This window comes from Xenopus laevis, chromosome 3L (assembly GCF_017654675.1).
Source record: "Xenopus laevis strain J_2021 chromosome 3L, Xenopus_laevis_v10.1, whole genome shotgun sequence".
In the NCBI taxonomy this organism is placed as follows: Eukaryota; Metazoa; Chordata; class Amphibia; order Anura; family Pipidae; genus Xenopus; species Xenopus laevis.
This window is the reverse complement of record NC_054375.1, coordinates 146,716,661-146,732,732: the sequence shown is the minus strand read 5'-3', so window position 1 is coordinate 146,732,732 and position 16,072 is coordinate 146,716,661. Positions and strand designations below refer to the sequence as shown.

At 41.8% G+C, this 16,072-nt stretch overlaps 1 protein-coding gene across 2 annotated transcripts in view; it reads left to right on the top strand.

The window, feature by feature from the left end:
• The first annotated feature begins 450 nt into the window (after positions 1-450).
• s1pr2.L (sphingosine-1-phosphate receptor 2 L homeolog) overlaps positions 451-16,072 on the top strand; it is a 36,718-nt gene continuing 21,096 nt past the window's right edge. The window contains exon 1 of one of the 2 annotated variants that reach the window (XM_041587223.1): positions 451-1,882. The gene's annotated coding sequence lies outside the window, so the exon portion shown is untranslated. The remainder of the gene's footprint in view (positions 1,883-16,072) is intronic. The other variant, XM_018253664.2, reaches the window with a different exon arrangement.

Sequence of the window (16,072 nt, the reverse complement as noted above, 5' to 3'; positions counted from 1 at the left end):
TCCGCGGGTATCAGGCACATCACTAGTTGCTGCCTCACCCCTTTAATAATGAATCCATATCCTGCATTGCTAATTAGAAATGTATCTAGATGCATGCTACATGGCTGCACATAAATCAGTCTGCAACATGTGTTCCAAAAATGAAGATTGCACTCATTATAAAAAAGTAAAAAAAAGAAAAAGGCAGCCTTTTTCTTTTTTGTTTTTCTTTGCATTACTTTAGATATTTTGCCCCTGATGAAGACCTTTAACGGTCAAAACGCGTAGGGCTAATATTTTAATTTTGTTTTTTTGAAGGAATAAAATGTATTTAATCTTTCTCATGAGTGTGCAATGTTCATTTTTGGAACATTTTTTGATATTTTCTTTTGATGAAAACCTTAAATGGTCGAAACGCGTAGGGCTAATGTTTTGATTTTGTTTTTTTTGATGGAATAAAATGTATTTTCTCATGAGTTTGCAAGCCTCATTTTTGGAACATTTACTATACTTTGGTGACTCTGAAGGGGAGTCCCGTTTATTCAGTTGGGTGTGCGCCTTCTAACCCCTCTTTTCCAGTCTGCAGCATGCATCTAAATGAATTGCTTATTAGCCATGCAGGATTCAATATTTGTCCGGTATTAGAGGGGTAAGGTGGGAACCCTACTGACAAGTGGGAGGGAGATAGGCTGACTTGGGTGCGGTTTGTGGATCACTGCAGTGATAGATCAATAGTAGGGCCAATAAGACTCAACTGTTGCATTTGGGAACATTTGCAGGTGTGATACATCAAAGCTCCCCCCCCCTGACCTTGCTTTGTAGGTTGGTGGTTCTCAAGGCTGAGAGAACTTTCCTGTGACTGTCAGAAGTCAAGGGCAATCCTGACCCTGCCCGTGTGGCTTATCTAACTGTCGCTCATTTGTCACATTCAAACTGATTATCCACGGTAATTGAATCCCAAAGGAAAAGCCCCCAGTGTGACATTACCCTTAAGTAGATGAAACGTTTCACAGTCATTAGGTCCCTTGGCTTCCCAGTGGGAAAGATCACATATTGCCTGTGACTATATGAATGGGGCGTGAAACGAGTCAGCCATGTACTGTGTCCCAAATGCACATGGGCTGCTTGGATCCCTAAAGTTCCCCTCGGGATCACATGTGCGGGACAGATTCTATATAATAAAAACAGTCCCACCCATTCACAACCCCCCCATCTCTTGGCAAATGTCTTTCCATAATGAGTAGCTCCCTGTTGAGATAGCAGAGAATAGTGAATGTGTAGAGAAGGGAAGGGGGAGGCAGATTTGGTGAAAGAGCTGGGGGAGGAGACACAGAGGGAGAGATAGACTTAGTGCAGCTCGAAATACAATTCTCCTTCGACTCTTGTGTCTGTCACAGCTGCTGACCAAAGAGAAACCTTCTCTGTTTATTCTCACTGCTGCTCTTTCCTTTAAAACTTCTCCTTTCTAAAAAAAACCCACTTCCTACTTTACTCTCCCCCTTCACCATTTCTCCACTCTGCGCCCCAAGCCAAATCATAGGAGGAAAAAAAAAACATCTGGATTGTATTTCTGGAGGAGGGAAAGAAGAGAAAGCCAGAGAAATGGGTGTAGCGGACGCACCCCACCAAACCCCACTGTCATTTCTTGGAAGTAGGAACTGGGCACCTATGGAGGATCTAGGGTGCTGAATGGCAGAACTGAGAAGGAGTAAAGGTCCAAGTCTGTGGCTGGGATCACGTTACCTGCTGGATCCCCTTTCACATATGAATCCCCCACAGTGAGAGTCAAGCCAGAGTGGGATTTATAGGGACTCTTTGGGGGGTGTGGATCTGATCAGTGGAGAGACCTCCAAAGACCTGGTTATCTGTTTCCCAATCTGCTCCTGCACCAAAAACATTCACGGTAAGTCTATTAGAATCTACAACTTATTGTGCCCCAATAAGAGGGACTACAAACCAGAATCTATCAGTACTGGGGGTAACATGAACTAAAAGCAGAGTTGATTTATATTTATATAGAAATAACACACAATGTCTCACTACTTTATCAATGACTGATTTCCTCTGGTGTGTGTGTGTATATATATATATATATATATATATATATATATATATATATATATATATATATATATATATATATATATATATATATATATATGTAGAAAGAAGATCAGCACTCTCTGTAGTTTAGGTGAAAATTGTGTTGATTTATTAATCAAAAATCACATCTTATCCGACGTTTCGGTCCCACATGGGGACCTTTCTCAATTTTTGATTAATAAATCAACACAATTTTCACCTAAACTACAGAGAGTGCTGATCTTCTTTCTACATATGCATTATACTTGGACCGTGCACCTCTGGCTTCGTTCTTTGGTTTGAGTGCAGGCACTGTGGGACTCTATTTTATATAATATATATATATATATATATATATATATATATATATATATATATATATCTCAAAGCTCTTATAAAGTTACCTAGCAGTACATTATTATTCTATATAATCATACAGTGGTTTTCTAAAACAAAGCGATAGTAAAAAAAATGTTTTACTATAAAAGAATACTATTTTAATGTAGAATAATGCCGGGAAAAGTTTTAAGATATAGGTTCTAGGGATAAGTGTCATTTTTCACCAAGTTTCACAGCAAAAATCATGCCGTAAATGCCAATGGGTGAAAAAACGTGTCTTACTTCAAGAAAATTTTGTCGCCCATAGATTTTAATGTATTTCAGCCAACTTTTCGCGGTTTCATGATTTTTCAGCGGGTCATATAACTCCAATAGGTTCCAGTATCCTGGGACTAAGACAGTTTAATGCTTTTTATGAACTAGCCCAGTATTCCCTGCACAGGCTATACACATGAGAGCGCAGCAGCTTTAACATTTCGGCGTTACTGTGCCTTTAAGAGTGATAAGGAGAGCGTGGGATCAGCGCTGGGAGAGGAGAATATAGGAGTTCCACAGTGATTCCCATATACACAAGGACGTGTACAATTTCATAGGGGTGAGAGGGAGGAGGTGATGCAGAAGGGGCATGAATGGAAGTGGGGAGAGTGTCTGAGACACAGAACAGAAGTAAGAGAACAGACAATACAGGAGTGGCAAGTAATAAGGGAAGAATGTGGCCACAAACATATCTGCCCACATTCAGGGATCTTCCACCTGGGGCTTTTTGGCTGCTGCTGCTGCTACAGTATAGGTCTCAGCAAGTCCTGAATGTCTGTAGGGTACAGGGAGTTGTATTCTCATCCCTGAATCACTGCCTAGTACTGCTGATTAATAAAGGAGTCTGATATCCACCTCCAGATACAAAGTAACAAATACTGTGTATATATACACTCTCCAGCTTGTCCCTGCAGTGAGTCCATTATATCATTTACTGGATTATTATTGGCTAAATTACATCATCCCTCATGATGTCATACAAAGACTGCTGCAGAGCTCATGGGCAAGTTGGGGGTCTTGAAAAATCCAACCGGAAGACCATATTAATTCAGTGGGAATCCAGTTGAAGAATTCTGCTCTCAATATATATCAAGGAAAATTGCAATGAGGGGTATATGGGAATATAAAATAGGCAATCAAGTATGAATTATGGGGAGGTGTTTTATGGGAAAATGGGAGGAGTCATATGGTACAATGGGAGGGGTTATGGGGAGGGGTTATATGGAGCAATAGGAGGAGTTATAGGGAGGGGTTATATGGAGCAATAGGAGGAGTTATAGGGAGGAGTTATATGGAGCAATAGGAGGAGCTATAGGGAGGGTTATATGGAGCAATAGGAGGAGTTACAGGGAGGAGTTATATGGAGCAATAGGAGGAGTTATAGGGAGGGTTATATGGAGCAATAGGAGGAGTTATAGGGAGGTGTTATATGGAGCAATAGGAGGAGTTATATGGAGCAATAGGAGGAGCTATAGGGAGAATTATATGGAGCAATAGGAGGAGTTATAGGGAGGAGTTATATGGAGCAATAGGAGGAGTTATAGGGAGGGGTTATATGGAGCAATAGGAGGAGTTATAGGGAGGGTTATATGGAGCAATAGAGGATTATAGGGAGAGTTATATGGAGCAATAGGAGGAGTTATAGGGAGGAGTTATATGGAGCAATAGGAGGAGTTATAGGGAGGGGTTATATGGAGCAATAGGAGGAGTTATAGGGAGGAGTTATATGGAGCAATAGGAGGAGTTATAGGGAGGGTTATATGGAGCAATAGGAGGAGTTATAGGAGGGGTTATATGGAGCAATAGGAGGAGTTATAGGGAGGAGTTATATGGAGCAATAGGAGGAGTTATAGGGAGGGTTATATGGAGCAATAGGAGGAGTTATAGGGAGGGGATTAAATGGAGCAATAGGAGGAGTTATAGGGAGGGTTATATGGAGCAATAGGAGGAGTTATAGGGAGGGTTATATGGAGCAATAGGAGGAGTTATAGGGAGGATTAGATGGAGCAATAGGAGGAGTTATAGGGAGGATTAGATGGAGTGACAGGGGAAGTTAGAGAGAGGGGTTGTGTAGTTACAACTATATTTAAAGTAAGAGATATGAAGGGTTACTAATGCTAGTTTGTAATGAAACGGAAAAAGGAGCCACACTGAGTTACAGATTAGACCACAAAGTCAAGACTGCCAGTCTAAAGGAAAGACAGGTGTGGGCGCCAGTGAATACTTTATATGAAAACAGAAAGCTGTACTGTATATTTATGTGTTTATCTTTCCAGTTATTTGGTGTTGGACTGGGGCCCAAGAGAGAGTCTGAAGCCTAACCCTCCCACCTCCCGCGTACCACACACTGGAAACTAAATAGTAACACCTTCACATTACACTGAATTAATACTGAAAAAAGAGGAAAAGGAGAAAGATCCACTGGTCACCTTAAAATGCAGAACAGTTACATACATTCTCACAAAAAGTGTCATATTTATACACTGGGTGTTCTGCTGTCATGTTTTAGAGGGACAGTCCCTCTTTTGACTGCTCAACCCGCAGTCCCTCATTTGTACTGGAAAGTCCAGTTTTTCTCTGCACTGAACAGCCAGAAAAAGAAATGTTTCTAACTTAGTTGGCTTTGGGCAGAGAGCCAGAGCAGCAAATAAGATACTTTTGTAACAATTTTGAGATAAATAAGTAATTGTAACAGGTAACAAGATAACAGGTCCTTGGGAAAAGTTAGACTCACAGCTTAAAGGGCAATTTACCTTCATTAGCAAAACAGTAATAAACACAGAAATATGTTCAACTTTCATAACCTGCCACATTTTGTAAAATGGACATGGTAATTAGGGGGCGTGGTAACAAAAATGGGCATGTCCAAAAAATCCCGCGCTACACGCGCCAACTTTTTTGTCTCTCTTTTTACTTCCAAAATGTTGGGAGGTATGATAAAAAGGAAAGGAAGTGAGACAAAAGTTGGGGGTGACTATTGCAGTTACAGAGGTCCTGTCAGTCACGATAGTAGCGGTAAGTCTGATGCAGTTTCTCTGTCTGGGTTTTTTTTTGGAGGATAAATAAACTGCAGGATGGATTTCAGCCCAAAAATGATCACAATGTTTGTTTTAGGGAAATCACTGCATGTGACATAAGCATAAGCATGTCCTGAATTTCCTGAAAAACCTGATATAAAGGAGAAGGAAAGGTCTTTTTATTTGGGGTGCCAAAAGTTATGCATCCCAAGTGATCGCATGTACTTGCCTGAAACAAGAGGGGTAAAAAAATGGTCAGGATTTTAGATTATAGACTTAAAGGTACAGTATACCCCCTTCACTGGGCAACACTCGAAAATGAAACTAAAGTCACATCCAAAAGAGCAAAGTCAAACAAATCAGCAGTCCATGGAGAAGACCTCCGTATAAATAAACCCCTCCCTTCCACCAGCCACAGCGTGTTATCTTTTTGGATAAAGAGCATCTCCTTAGGGCCAGGGCACACGCTGCTATTTTTGCCAGCGACAAATCAGTTCTTCGGGCGACTTATCTCCCCGAACTGCCTTCCCTCCTGCTAGAATGTAAATCGCCGTTGGGATGGCACTCGGATCGCTTTAGCTTTCTGAAGTCGCCCGAATGTTTCCCGACAAATTCGGGTGACTTCAAAAAAAGAAGCATTCCGAGTGCCATCCTACCTGCGATTTACATTGTAACAGGTGGGAAGGCAGTTTGGGGTCCGGGGAGATTAGTTGCCCGAAGAAGAGGAGATTTGTTGCTGGACGACTAATTTCCCCCGAATCTTAGTTTGTGTCACTGAATTAAGGGTAGAGGCCAATGGGGAGATTTTTTGCCTGCGGTTATGTATGCACGACTGTGAACAACAAATCTCCCGAAAATGCATCTCCATTTGAAATAACTGAAATCATTGGCAGTAAAACCAACGTTTACTCCGGAGGCGACTTCTTGATATGTTGGTTTTATTGCCATTGATTTCAGTTATTTCCAATGGAGATGCATTTTCGGGAGATTTGTCGTTCACAGTCGTGAATAAATAATCGCAACCAAAAAAATCTCTGCTCTTATACAGAGGCTTCTTAGTGGGCTGCTGTTTTTTATACTTTGTTTTTTGGGATCAGGAAGTAGAATGTGGCTTTAGTTTCATATTTAAATATTGCCCGGTTAAGTGCATAAAAAACATAGATATTACAAGAACAACAAAAAGTAGGTTTAGCACAAGCCCTTCTAATTAGACACATTTTATATTGGGCATAATGTCTCTTTAAGTGATTCTTTTGAGGCCTGGAGGTTCTGGGAGTGTCTAATAGGACAGGGAAGCAATGAATTAAATAAAGAAATCTCTTATTAAAAAGCATTGTTGTTAGAGATGGAGGGGGGCCCAGTGAGATTCTGGTCAACCAGGCTTTCCCCCGGTATTGCTGCAGAGAGTCTTTATGATGGTGAAGAATAAATGGGAACCGTAATTTTCCTGCAAACTGAAAGAGCCAATGGATTTCAAAGGTGTATGCTGTAAGGGGTGCACTGCAAACCAGGACAAAGCAGGACACTTTGCAGTTGGTCTTTATAATTTTTTTGGAGGTTGTGAATGATTTGCTTTTATATATTTGTGTGGCCTGTGCTTTAGGTTTTCTTCTGGTTATCTGTCTCTTTCAGTTGAAGCCTTCAACCCCCTCAACAGTTTTATTGGATTGATGTGGAGTTGAAATGTCCGCTATAACTATAAAACAATAAAATCAATCTCAGGCTTAACTTGCCATTTTAATAGGTTTTAAACCTGCCAGGAAGCTGTCTGAATTGCTGTTCTAACTACTGTATAATATCTTTTAAATTTACATCAGTACTATCATTATTACCATATTTTAGGTTTTATGGCATCCAATGTATTCTTAGTTTTCCATAGATGAGGGAGCTGAGAGCTAGTCCTCTCTGGCAGGGGTGTACAGTGACTTGCCCAGGCCCCCTACGAAAAAATCTCCCACAATGCATCATGTAATGGAGGGACGAGGGATATTGTGAGGAGTTGTTACTCTGCTCTACTGTAGTTATGTCACCGCTCTCTGCTATTTGTCATGGTGACAGGACACAGTCATCATCCTTTGTTAGGGGTAAGGACACACGCTGCTATTTCGGGAGATTTGTCGCCCATCGACAAATCGCTTCTTCTTTGGGCGACTAATCTCCCTGAACTGCCTTTCCGCCGGCTAAAATGTAAATCGCCGGCTGGATGGCTCGTCCGAAGAAGAAGCGATTTGCCGCGCGGCGAATAATTTCCCAAAATAGCAGCGTGTGCCCTGGCCCTTATTGTAAATATTAATATATATGGTATAATACTAAAGAGAGATTATTATATTCTTCCACTCTCAAACAGAGGCTTCTGCCCCTACTGCTTCCCCTTCCACTCACAGACATAAACTGCTGCCACTTCCACTCACAGACAGAGACTGCTGCCCCTTCCACTCACAGACATAAACTGCTGCCCTCTCCACCAAGACAAAGACTGCTTCCCCTTCCACTCACAGACAGAGACTGCTGCCCCTTCCACTCACAGACAGAGACTGCTGCCCCTTCCACACAGACAGAGACTGCTGCCCCTTCCACACAGACAGAGACTGCTGCCCCTTCCACTCACAGACAGAGACTGCTGCCCCTTCCACTCACAGACAGAGACTGCTGCTCTGTCCACACAGAGACTGCTGCCCCTTCCACTCACAGAAATAAACTGCTGCCCTCTCCACCCAGACAAAGACTGCTTCCCCTTCCACTCACAGACAGAGACTGCTGCCACTTCCACTCACAGACAGAGACTGCTGCCCCTTCCACTCACAGACAGAGACTGCTGCCCCTTCCACACAGACAGAGACTGCTGCCCCTTCCACACAGACAGAGACTGCTGCCCCTTCCACACAGACAGAGACTGCTGCCCCTTCCACACAGACAGAGACTGCTGCCCCTTCCACTCACAGACAGAGACTGCTGCCACTTCCACTCACAGACAGAGACTGCTGCCCCTTCCACTCACAGACAGAGACTGCTGCCCCTTCCACACAGACAGAGACTGCTGCCCCTTCCACACAGACAGAGACTGCTGCCCCTTCCACTCACAGACAGAGACTGCTGCCCCTTCCACTCACAGACAGAGACTGCTGCCCCTTCAACACAGACAGAGACTGCTGCCCCTTCCACACAGACAGAGACTGCTGCCCCTTCCACACAGAAAGAGACTGCTGCCCCTTCCAATCACAGAGAGAGACTGATTCCCCTTCCACACAGACAGAGACTGCTGCCCCTTCCACTCACAGACAGAGACTGCTGCCCCTTCCACACAGAGACTGCTGCCCCTTCCACACAGAGACTGCTGCCCCTTCCACTCACAGAGAGAAACTGCGGCCCCTTCCACCCACAGACAGAGACTGCTGCCCCTTCTACCCACAATGCTCTTGGTTCTTCCACCCATTGACAAAGCCAGTTACACGTTCACAATGCACAGGCCGAGCTTCTCCTAAAGTTCACCACTAAGTTGCCGCTTAACTCACCATGGAACTGGCCTCTGCCACTTCCAAAAAATGTTTCTGCAGACATCTGACCCTTCCAATAAAATAAGGGTTAAATCAGGATTTCACAGTCAAGTCCACATGTTCATGTCATTCTCCCTGGACAAGGACAGAGAACAGATGTTCTCCATCAGGACTCGCAGAAGCAGGGAAACTGCAACAAGCTTTCATCCACGTCAGCAATTCCCAAATTAACTCTTTCCCCTCTGCTGACCTCATGAGGCACGATTGCTGCCGAGGGGGTATAATTACAAATGCAGATGGGTGGATTTAAGAATCCATCTATTGTAGAATGCAGTAAGTGATTTTGGCCTGGGGTCAGCCTGTTTTTTGATTTTCAAGATTGAACTGCATTTTTGGGATATAGTTCAGCAAAAGTTGGCCATAGAATATGAATCTCAACAGCAAAGAAGAATGTAGAGCAGACGTCCCACGTGATGTTCAGTCGATCCGCCTGTGGCTGGTTATATGTCAGTCTGCACAATCCTTATATAGAATCTGCACAGAACACACAAAACACATGTAAACTTGTGCAATCTTTTCGGCCACACCCATTTTATGGCCATAGCACCTAATTAACATTTCCATTTTACAAAACTTGGCAGGTTATGAAGGTTTCAACACATTTGTGGGGATTTTAGTGCAATGTTTTATGTGTAATAACAGTTTTGCTAATGAAAGTGAATTGTGAGTCTCCGTTCTCCCAAGAGACCTGCTTATCTTTAATACTTACAATTGTATCTTTGCTTATCTTAAATTGTTACAAAAGTACAGCTTCTGGCTATCCTGAGCTCTCTGCCAAAAAGGCACTTATTTTAATTAAAGGACCAGTAACATAATTTTTTTTTAAATTGTTTATGTAGACGGAACAAAAAAAACACCAACACAAATGGAACTTTAAAATCGCAAAGTCTTTATTAAGAAAAAACTTACCGAAACTCTGCTTGCTCTCCTCTTCAGAAAGTGATCGGGCGATCCATCGTGCGGCGCTCGATTTCTCTTCCCTGCCTTCCTTATAGGAGATAGCCAGGGAGGAGAAATCAAGCGTCGCAAGATTGATCGTCGACGCGTCGCCTCTTCTAAAGAGGAGCGCAAACTGAGTTTCGGTAAGTTATTTCTTAATAAAAACTTTCATTTGTGCTGGTGTTTTTTTTTCAATCTATACAAACAAATTTTTAAAAAAAATTATGTTACTGGTCCTTTAAGTTTCAGAAACGTTGTATTTATTTCTCGAGTCAGTGCTGGAGATCAAAGTGAAAGTCGGGACAATTCAGTAAGAAACTCGGGACTGGGAGCTGAGCTGTCAAAGTCGGGACAGTCCCGCATGAAAACGGTTGGGAGGGATGGTAAGAGCAAATAACCCATATTTATTAAATGTTTATGGGGCACTGGGCATATAAACAACCCTTTCTCAGAGGTTACAAATATATCATACCTCCTAATTGTCCCAGATTAGATACTCAGACTAAAGGTGGCCATACACGGGCCGATAAAAGCTATCGACAGACCGAGTCGGCAGCTTATTGGCCAGTGTGTGGGGCCCTCCGACGGGCTTGCCCAATCGATATCTGGGCGAGAGTCAGGTAGACATCCATCGGGCAGGGTTAAAAATACCGCAAGATCGCATCTGTTCGTTGATGCAACAATCGGATCAGCCCAATATCGCCCACCATATAGGAAGAGATATGCTCGTTTAGTGAAATCACTAAACGAGCGGATCTCTGTGCATGGCCACCCTAAGTGTGAGGGACATATCAGTAACTGGGAGTGCCCACTCCAGATCATGGCCTAAACTGGCACAATTTTCAAGCCACAAAATATGGGAGGCATGTTTTGCCCCAAAATACAGTTCTAATTATAAAGCCAGGGCATAGAGGGTATTCCCCAGGGCTGCCAAATTTAGAATTGCCATGTACTTACCCAAACTACTGCGGATTCCATATGATTATACTCTATAAATAAAAGATATTCTTAATATCCACATCAGCAGTGCTCCGGGGTGTAAATACAAGTTATTCAGGGGGCTGAGCCCTCAATTAGGACAAAAGAATATACACCTGAAAAAAATGAAGCAGCCAATGCACAAACCTACACGTAATGGCTGAGACATATCAGTGGACAGAGGGAAAATATATTTCTATATTTATTTAGCCAATGACTGGGGGAGATGTACAGGTTACAAGTCCATGATAACACATGGTCCCTCAGAGTTAGAGAGCTGAATAGCAGGAAGTAGTGTTCTGGCTATTATATTAGACATCCAGTCACTCCAGCATTTATACATTACATTTTTGCCTCTATTTACCCAGTTTTATTTTTACACTGAACTGTTGCTTAAATTTAACTTTTAGTATGTTAGAATGGAATGGGCAATTCTAAGCAACTTTTTAGTTTTTTGGTCTTCGTTATTTATTTTTTTATAGTTTTTGAATCACTTCCCTCCTTCTTCTGACTCTTTCCAGATTTAAAATGGGGGTCCCTGACCCCATCTTAAAAACAACTGCTCTGTAAGGCTACAAATGTATTGTTATTGCTACTTTTTATTACTCATCTTTCTATTCAGGCCTCTCCTATTCATATTCCAGTCTCTTATTCAACTCAATGCATTGTTGCTAAGGTAATGTGGACCCTAATCAGACAGCTGAAACTGCAAACTGGAGAGCTGCTGAATAAAAAGCAAAATAACTCAAAAACCGCAAAAAAATTAAAACCAAATGCAAATCGTCTCAGAAAATCACTCTCTACATCATACTAAAAGTTAACTTAAAGGTGAACAGTCCCTTTAAGTTTTAGAAACTTTGTATCTTTTTCTGGTGCAAGTGCAGGAGATCAAAGAGAAAGCCGGGACATTTCTGTAAGAATGCAGGCTGAGCTGTAAAAAAACAGGACTGTCCCACAAAAAACGGGACAGTTGGGAGGTATGGGCTAGGCATAGTTACAATGACAGACAACTGTTAACATCCATAATACATGCTGCTCACGAGTCATTGTTCTGTTGGCATAGCAAGGATCAAAACATGGCTGTGCACCAATGCCCAATGTTGGCAGTAAAAAAAAAATCAGATTGGTTTTAACTTAATTCCTATGCCATAATAATACATCTAAGGCCAGTCCAAGTGTATGTCGTATTAACACAGAGACCCAAATGCAGAATATGGCTCTGGGCCAGGAATTATTGGCCAAAAGCCCTTAAGCTCAGCAGCCAATTTGGCACTTACCAAAGAGGAGCAGCTTTTCCAGCCCGAGGCCCGAGCCTGCAGCCCTGTGTTATTATTATATTGTCTGGAGACGCTGCCAGATTCCATAGTGTTACCGTTATTGTTATGATATTCAGAAGAGACTGGAAAATAAGTTAACGAGTCCAGGTTAGTTTCAATGTGATTTCTGCTTTCTCTCAATATAGTAGATTATAGGGATCATTTACAGAAACCCTGCACACAATGCTCTAAGGGGTGCAAAAGCACAACCCTTATACTAACCCTAATATTTGGATTTCCTTTTATTTCATGAATCATATTTTTTCTCTAAAATTTGTTGTTTTTTTTTATATCTCTAAAACTCTAAAAAAAAAAAAAATGACATTTAGGAAGTACTGTATAAAAACCATACCTCCCAAAATCTGAAAAATAGAAAGAGGGACAAAAAGATATTTTTTGACCATGCCCATTTTATGGTCACACCCCCTTAATACCAAATCCATCCTAAAACACTTGGCAGGTTATGGAAAGTTTTAACACATTTCTGGAGGGTTTAGGGCCAGGTTTTATGTGTTATTAATGTTTTGTTAATGAACGTGAATTTCCCTTTAAAGGAGAAGGATAGCTACTGAAGCAGTTTATTGCTAATAGATTAGCCAAAACAGTGCAAGCTATGACACTATATTTATTCTGCGGAATGATTTACCATACCTGAGTAATCACCTCTAGAAGCTTTCAGTTTGTTTAGGATAGCAGCCGCCATATTAGTTTGGTGACATCACTTCCTGCCTGAGTCTCTCCCTGATCACTCATAGCTCTGGGCTCAGATTACAGCAGGAAGGGGGGAAAGGCAGAGCAGCAAACTGAGCATGCTCAAGTCCTAGCCCAGGAGGTTTAAGCTGAAAACAGGAAGTCTGATACAGAAGCCCATGAGTACACAATAGAAGGAAAGAAATGTGGTTTTTCTTTTGACAGAGGACTCAGAGCAACATTCATTCGAGGGTTTACTTGACCTTTATATAGACCTTTCTAATAAAGCTTACTTAATTTTAGCCTTTCCTTCTCATTTAAGCTGCAAGTCTCAGTTCTCCCAAGAGACTGGCTTATCTTAAATAGTTAGAATAGTATCTTTGCTTATCTTAAATAGTTACAAATGTATCTAAGTGCATGTGCCGAGTATTCTGGGCTCTCTACCGAAAGCCTCTTATTTGATTACATTTCCGAAACTTTGTATCTTTTTCTGGCTGTTCAGGGCAGGAGATCAAAGAGAAAGTCGGGACATTTCAGTAACAATCCGGGACTGCGGGTTGAGCTGTCAAAATGAAAAACCATGAAAAACTCTAATACAAAACTTTGCAGAGTGAAAGCAGTTGAGGTCCCATAGAAGTCAATAGAATCTGCACTGATCCATTTGGACATTTTTTTAGCCATTACCACTTTATGAGGTTTTTTGGATTTTATCACTTGTAATTGTCTGAAAAACTTTTAGAGAATTTAGATATATTTGTATTTCTTAGTGCATTTTTCAGCATTTTTTTTCCCATTCATACTTTTTATATTCGGATCTTTTAATAACTTTTATAGCATTCGTGGTATTAGAGAAATACAGTTTAATTGTGGTTTCAAAAAGCTTTAATACAGGTAAGGGATCTAGTGATTTTCCCCATCTCCTCCACGTGCCTCCCCAGCCCAGTGATTATAAATATAATGTTTATGGGTGCGGCAGTCTTGTATTCATGTGGGGGGGTGGGGGCAGGTATTGGCATTGCTTTTTGCAGCACAGAAACTTGCAGCAATTTTTTAAGGCATGGAGCAAAGTGCAAAACCCATAATGGATTGCACCTGTTTTTTTGCACTTTGTACTTTGCGCTGCACCTGCTAAATGACCCCTTAAAAGTAGATACGTGCAAATGCAAAATATATTATGCTACACAACTGAAACCCAATTGTATATCTCAAGTGGTGGTTGATGTAGATTTAGGGTGGTGACATACGCTAGGATTCTGGGGAGATTAGTCACCCATCGACAAATCGCAACTTCTTCGGAAGACTAATCTCCCCTAAATACCTTCCTGCGAACTAGAATGTAAATTGCTGGCGGGATGGTACTCGGAGCACTTTGTTTTCCGTCAGTCGAAGTTTCCTCGTGAAGGCATCTTCGGGCGGCTTTGGAAAATGAAGTGTTCTTAGTGCCATCCCGTCAGTTAGAATGTAAAGGCATTTAGGGGAGATAAGTCGTCCAAAGAAGAGCCGATTTGTCCCCAAAATCTTACCACCCTTAAGGGTAATGGTGGCCATACACGGGCAGATAAAGCTGCCGATATCGGTCGTTTGGACAGATTTGCCTGCTTATCTGCCCGTGTATGGGGGCTTCCGACGGGTCTTCCCGATCGATATCTGGCCACGATATCGATCGGGAAGGTTGGATTTTTACCCGACCGACCCGTCGGAGCCGCTTGGCGCATTGTAATTTGATCATTCGGCCATACGGCCGAACGTTCGAATTAACCCAGATATAGCAATGCAGTTTAGTGGCATATCGGGGAAAGAAGGTCGCCAAACGAGCGGATCTTGGAGTCTATGGCCACCTTAAGTCCACACTGAGTGTTTTGGGGAGATTTGGACGCCTGGCGACTAATCGCCTCGTTTTTGTGATGACCAATCTCCCCAAAACGAAGCAGGAGACTTCGGAAAACGGATCGCCGTGTATGATTGGCGCCGATGTTTTTCCATTTTAGCCGGCGCAGAGTCAGGGAAGGCGTTTGGGGAGATTGGTCGCTGCAAAAACGAGACGATTAGTCGCCAGACGACCAAATCTCCCCAAAACGCCCAGTGTGGCCTGACCTTAAAAGGCTCTCAGGGCAGAGATTTTGGCATCATGTATGACATTTGATTACAGAGATTACACGACAAAATATACCACAGTCTCAGGCAGCTATGCTGCTGAATCTTTACGGAAGAATTCTCACTTTCCAAATACTAAACGCTTGCAGACTTTTGTTTGCTAGAAATTGTAAAAGACTAGATGTTCCTAGTAATACCCAAGTACAAAGAGAGGTGACCAACAATTTAGAATACGAAAAAGCATTGCCAAGGAGTTTAGGGGGGGATAAAACTGTTTTGGAAACTCACGAACTTTGGATATCTAAGGTCAAAATCTAGTTTATATACAGTTTATATTTATTGTATGACTTGTAACTACCCTGAGAGACGGATGTAATACAGGTTACTACTTTTTTTTTTGTTTAATTGTGTGTATATTATTTTGGTTAACTTAATGAGTAAACCTGCAATGATCTAAAAACCATTATATACCAATATAATGATTGTATTGTTGACAACTAATAAAAATTGTCAGATAAAGAAAAAGGCTCTACACAAGTTCATCTTGAGTCTATCTAACCCCAGGAATACAAGTCATATGAAAAATCATGAGGATGCAGGTTATTACTAAGCTGCAATTATTACTTATTAACAAGCTCGATGTGTTGAAGTGTTCAGAGGCAACTACTGAGGGGGTCGTACAAGCCCAGCCCTTGGAATCAGTCCAATATCTTAGAACTAATCACGCTCCACTGATCATTTCCACTTTCCCATTGCGGATTGTTTCAGAGGCACTCGGGATTAAAGGATTAAAGAGTCTACCGCCAGCAGGTTACGTATGACCAGTGGAGAGTTATTACTAGCATTTTTATGGGGGTATGTACTAAAACTGAAATGTTTCTCATTTTATTTTATAAAAACAAAGTCCAACTAACTTCCATCCACCGATGTAACTCATTCATCGAAAAATCAGCTTGAAAAAAATGGTGCGAAAAAACGTCGAAAAAAAAATCGTGCTAAACTTTTTAGAATGGACGATCTGAAAACTCAACTTTAACGAATTGTCGCC